Source organism: Bombina bombina, chromosome 4 (genome assembly GCF_027579735.1).
Source record: "Bombina bombina isolate aBomBom1 chromosome 4, aBomBom1.pri, whole genome shotgun sequence".
Classification (NCBI taxonomy): domain Eukaryota; kingdom Metazoa; phylum Chordata; class Amphibia; order Anura; family Bombinatoridae; genus Bombina; species Bombina bombina.
Genome location: NC_069502.1, coordinates 966,916,033 through 966,922,032, shown reverse-complemented (window position 1 = coordinate 966,922,032; position 6,000 = coordinate 966,916,033).

Here is a 6,000-nt window from a genome sequence, read left to right as displayed (position 1 = left end):
TCCAAACACGACAAGTTGTGTTTCTACCAAACAGTTCTACTTTGGTTTCATCTGACCATATGACATTCTCCCAATCCGCTTCTGGATCATCCAAATGCTCTCTAGCATACTTCAGACGGGCCCGGACATGTACTGGCTTAAGCAGGGGGACACGTCTGGCACTGCAGGATCTGAGTCCCTGGCAGTGTAGTGTGTTACTGATGGTAGCCTCTGTTACGTTGGTCCAGCTCTCTGCAGGCCATTCACTAGGTCCCCCCATGTGGTTCTGGGATATTTGCTCACCGTTCTTGTGATCATTTTGACACCATGGGGTGAGATCTTGCGTGGAGCCCCAGATCGAGGGAGATTATCAGTGGTCTTGCATGTCTTCCATTTTCTAATTATTGCTCCCACAGTTGATTTCTTCACACCAAGATGCTTGCCTATTGCAGATTCAGTCTTCCCAGCCTGGTGCAGGGCTACAATTTTGTTTCTGGTGTCCTTCAACAGCTCTTTGGTCTTCACCATAGTGGAGTTTGGAGTGTGACTGTTTGAGGTTGTGGACAGGTGTCTTTTATACTGATAACAAGTTCAAACAGGTGCCATTAATACAGGTAATGAGTGGAGGACAGAGGAGCCTCTTAAAGAAGAAGATACAGGTATGTGAGAGCCAGAAATCTTGCTTGTTTGTAGGTGACCAAATACTTATTTTCCACCATAATTTGCAAATAAATTCTTTCCAAATCAGACAATGTGATTGTCTGGATTTGTTTCCACATTTTGTCTCTAATAGTTGAGGTATACCTATGATGAAAATTACAGGCCTCTCTCATCTTCTTAAGTGGGAGAACTTGCACAATTGGTGGCTGACTAAATACTTTTTTTCCCCACTGTATATGGCTGTATATGAGAAAGGAGTACACATCTGGTTCCCCTTCTTACGCTTAGAGAGACCGGATAGCAATTTGCACACGCCAAAATGAAAAGAGAGAGATGCGCACAACTGAACATGAACTTGAGCTGGAAAAACTTACTTGCTTGTTCATTAATATTCGGTGGCATATTAACCCCTTAGTGACCGGACCATTTTTTCAATTTTCTTACCCTTAAGGACCAGGGTCCTGTGTTTAGCTGTAATTTTCCCTCTTACTCATTTACTGTATCCACACATATTATATACCGTTTTTCTCGCCATTAAATGGACTTTCTAAAGATACCATTTTTTTCATCATATCTTATAATTTACTATAAAAAAATTATAAAATATGAGGAAAAAATGGAAAAAAACACACTTTTTCTAAATTTGACCCCCAAAATCTGTTACACATCTACAACCACCAAAAAACATCCATATTAAATAGTTTCTAAATTTTGTCCTGAGTTTAGAAATACCCAATGTTTACATGTTTTTTGCTTTTTTTGCAAGTTATAGGGAAATAAATACAAGAAGCACTTTGCTATTACCAAACCACTTTTTTCAAAATTAGCGCTAGTTACATTGGAACCCTGATATCTGTCAGGAATACCTAAATATCCCTTGACATGTATATATATATTTTTTTAGAAGACAACCCAAAGTATTGATCTAGGCCCATTTTGGTATATTTCATGACACCATTTCACCGCCAAATGCGATCAAATTAAAAAAAAAAGTTCACTTTTTCACAAATTTTGTCACAAACTTTAGGTTTCTCACTGAAATTATTTAGAAACAGCTTCTGCAATTATGGCACAAATGGTTGTAAATGCTTCTCTGGGATCCCCTTTGTTCAGAAATAGCAGACTTATATGGCTTTGGGGTTGCTTTTTGGTAATTCGAAGGCCGCTAAATGCTGCTGTGCACCACACGTGTTTTATGCCCAGCAGTGGAGTTAATTAGGTAGCTTGTAAGGAGCTTGCAGGGTTAATTTTAGCTTTAGTGTAGAGATCAGCCTCCCACCTGACACATCCCACCCCCTGATCCCTCCCAAACAGCTCTCTTCCCTCCCCCACCCCACAATTGTCCCCGCCATCTTAAGTACTGGCAGAAAGTCTGCCAGTACTAAATAAAAGAAGTTTTTTTTTAATTTTATTTTTAAAAATATTTATTCAGCTGTGATGGACCCCTGCCTTAGCCCCCCAACCTCCCTGATCCCCCCCAACCAGCTCTCTAACCCTCCCCGCTACCTAATTGCCGCCATCTTAGTACCCAGTTTGCCCCCAAAAAACAGTATTTTTTTTTATTTTGACCTGTAGTGTAGCAGCCCCCGTCAATACCCCCGCCACTCCCCCTCCCAGATCCTTTTATATTTAAATGCATTTAACTTTTTTTCCCCTCTCCCTCTGATGATCTCATTGGCCCCGCAGGCCCCCCTGCACGCTCCCGGCACCCGGAACCGGATGCTGGGTAGCAATGGACCGCCCACCCGCCTCCCTGCTACGCTCCCACCCACCAACGAACGGCACCATCGCTACCGGTGCAGAGAGGGACAAAGAGTGGCTCTCTCTGCATCAGATGCTTGTAAAAAGGTATTGCAGGATGCCTCCATATCGAAGCAACACTGCAATACCCTGAGAGCTGCTGGAAGCGATTGCGATTGCTTCCAGCACCCTGTTAGACAACTGACGTACCAGGTACGTCTATTGTCATTAACTGTTAGTTTTTGCATGACATACCTGGTACGTTATTTGTCATTAAGGGGTTTAATAGACTTTCTAAAGATACCATTATTTTCATCATATCTTATAATTTACTATAATTTTTATTTATAAAATATGATGAAAAATGGGGGGAAAAAACACGCTTTTTCTAACTTTGACCCCCAAAATCTGTTACACATCTACAACCACCAAAAAACACCCACGCTAAATAGTTTATAAATTTTGTCCTGAGTTTAGAAATACCCAAAGTTTACATGTTCTTTGCTTTTTTTTTTTGCAAGTTGTAGGGCAATAAATACAACTAGCACTTTGCTATTTGCAAACCATTTTTTTTCAAAATTAGCGATAGTTACATTGTAACACTGATATCTGTCAGGAATCCCTGAATATCCCTTGACATGTATATATATATTTTTTTAGTAGATAACCCAAAGTATTGATCTAGGCTTATTTTGGTATATTTCATGCCACCATTTCACCGCCAAATGCGATCAAATAAAAAAAATTAATTGTTCACTTTTTCACAAACTTTAGGTTTCTCACTGAAATTATTTACAAACAGCTTGTGCAATTATGGCACAAATGGTTGTAAATTATTCTTTGATATCCCCTTTGTTCAGAAATAGCATACATATATGGCTTTGGCATTGCTTTTTGGTAATTAGAAGGCTGCTAAATGCCGCTGCGCACCACACTTGTATTATGCCCAGCAGGTAAGGGGTTAATTAGGTAGCTTGTAGGGAGCTTGTAGGGTTAATTTTAGCTTTAGTGTGGTGTAGTAGACAATCCAAAGTATTGATCTAGGCCCATTTTGGTATATTTCATGACACTATTTCACTGCCAAATGCGATCAAATAAAAAAAATCGTTTAACTTTTTCACAATTTTAGGTTTCTCACTGAAATTATTTACAAACAGTTAGTGCAATCATGGCACACATGGTTCTAAATGCTTCTCTGGTATCCCCATTGTTCAGAAATAGCAGACATATATGGCTTTGGCATTACTTTTTGGTAATTAGAAAGCCACTAAATGCAGCTGTGCACCACACTTTTATTATGCCCAGCAGTGAAGGGGTTAATTAGGTAGCTTGTAGGGTCAATTTTAGCTTTAGTGTAGTGTAGCAGACAACCCAAAGTATTGATCTAGGCCCATTTTGGTATATATCATGCCACCATTTCTCCGCCAAATGCGATCAAATAAAAAAAAATGTTAACTTTTTTACTAACTTTAGGTTTCTCACTGAAATTATTTACAAACAGCTTGTGCAATTATAGCATAAATGGTTGTAAATGCTTCTCTGGGATCCCCTTTGTTCAGAAATAGCAGACATATATGGATTTGGTGTTGCTTTATGGTAATTAGAAGGCTGCTAAATGCCGCTGTGCACCACACTTGTATTATGCCCAGCAGTGAAGGGGTTAATTAAGTAGTTTGTAGGGAGCTTGTAGGGTTAATTTTAGCTTTAATGTAAAGATAAGCCTCCCACCTGACAGATCCCACCCCTGATCTCTCCCTGACCCTCTCAAACAGCTCTCTACCCTCCCCTATCCCACAATAGTCACCGCCATCTTAAGTACTGGCAGAAAGTCTGCCAGTACTAAAATTAAAGCCTTTTTTCTTTTTATATATATATAAATAGTTTCTGCAGTGTAGGTTCCCCCTAACCCCCCAACCTCCACGATCTCCCCCAAACAGCTCTCTTAACCTCCCCCCTCTTCCTATTTGTGGCCGTCTTAGGTACTTGCAGCTGTCTGCCAGTACCCAGTTTCTCTAATAGGTGTTCTATTGGATTGAGATCTGGTCACTGTGGAGTACAGTGAACTCATTGTCATGTTCAAGAAACCAGTTGGAGATGAATTTAGCTTTGTGACATGGTGCATTATCCTACCTGATGTAGCCATCAGAAGATGGGTACACTGTAGTCATAAAGGGCTGGATATGGTCAGCAACAATACTCAGGTGGACAGTGGCATTTAAACAATGCTCAATTAGTAATAAGAGGCCCAAAGTGTGCCAAGAAAATATCCCCCACACTATTACACTACCACCAACCTGAACCGTTGATACAAGGCAGGATGGATCCATGCTTTCATGTTGTTCATGCCAAATTCTGACCCTACCATCTGAATGTTGCAGCTGAAATCAAGACTCATCAGACCAGGCAACGTTTTTCCAATCTTCTCACTGAAATTATTTACAAACAGCTTGTGCAATTATAGCATAAATGGTTGTAAATGCTTCTCTAGGATCCTCTTTGTTCAGAAATAGCAGACATATATGGATTTGGTGTTGCTTTATGGTAATTAGAAGGCTGCTAAATGCCGCTGTGCACCACACTTGTATTATGCCCAGCAGTGAAGGGGTTAATTAAGTAGTTTGTAGGGAGCTTGTAGGGTTAATTTTAGCTTTAATGTAAAGATAAGCCTCCCACCTGACAGATCCCACCCCTGATCTCTCCCTGACCCTCTCAAACAGCTCTCTTCCCTCCCCTATCCCACAATAGTCACAGCCATCTTAAGTACTGGCAGAAAGTCTGCCAGTACTAAAATAAAAGCCTTTTTTCTTTTTATATATATAAAAATAGTTTCTGCAGTGTAGGTTCCCCCTAACCCCCCAACCTCCACGATCTCCCCCAAACAGCTCTCTTAACCTCCCCCCTCTTCCTATTTGTGGCCGTCTTAGGTACTTGCAGCTGTCTGCCAGTACCCAGTTTCTCTAATAGGTGCTCTATTGGATTGAGATCTGGTCACTGTGGAGTACAGTGAACTCATTGTCATGTTCAAGAAACCATTTGGAGATGAATTGAGCTTTGTGACATGGTGCATTATCCTACCTGATGTAGCCATCAGAAGATGGGTACACTGTAGTCATAAAGGGCTGGATATGGTCAGCAACAATACTCAGGTGGACAGTGGCATTTAAACAATGCTCAATTAGTAATAAGGGGCCCAAAGTGGTGTGTAAGACTGAATATATTAAGGAGATGCAGGTGGATAGCAACCAGGAGGGTCAAGAAGTGTCCTTTGTGGGGTATGTTGTTGAACGGCCGGGTTCAGAAGATAATTGGAGGGTTACCCTTACTGTAATGGGAGCCAAAGTTGCCTTTAAGATTGATACAGGAGCAGACATCACTGTAATGTCTCTTGCAGCGTTCATAAAACTGCTTCGACAGCCCCAGCTGGCGAAAGTTACAACAAAACTCCGCATTGATTGTGCAGGGAAATTTCTTGCCAGCTGCGAGTACAAGCAAAGGAAATTCAGCATGTGGGTGCATGTGATTAGAGGTCAGTGTGTTAACAACTTATTGAGCAGAAAAGCAGCCTGTGGTTTGGGCCTAGTGGCCAAAGTGAATGAGATCTCAGAAGATATGTTTGGTGAA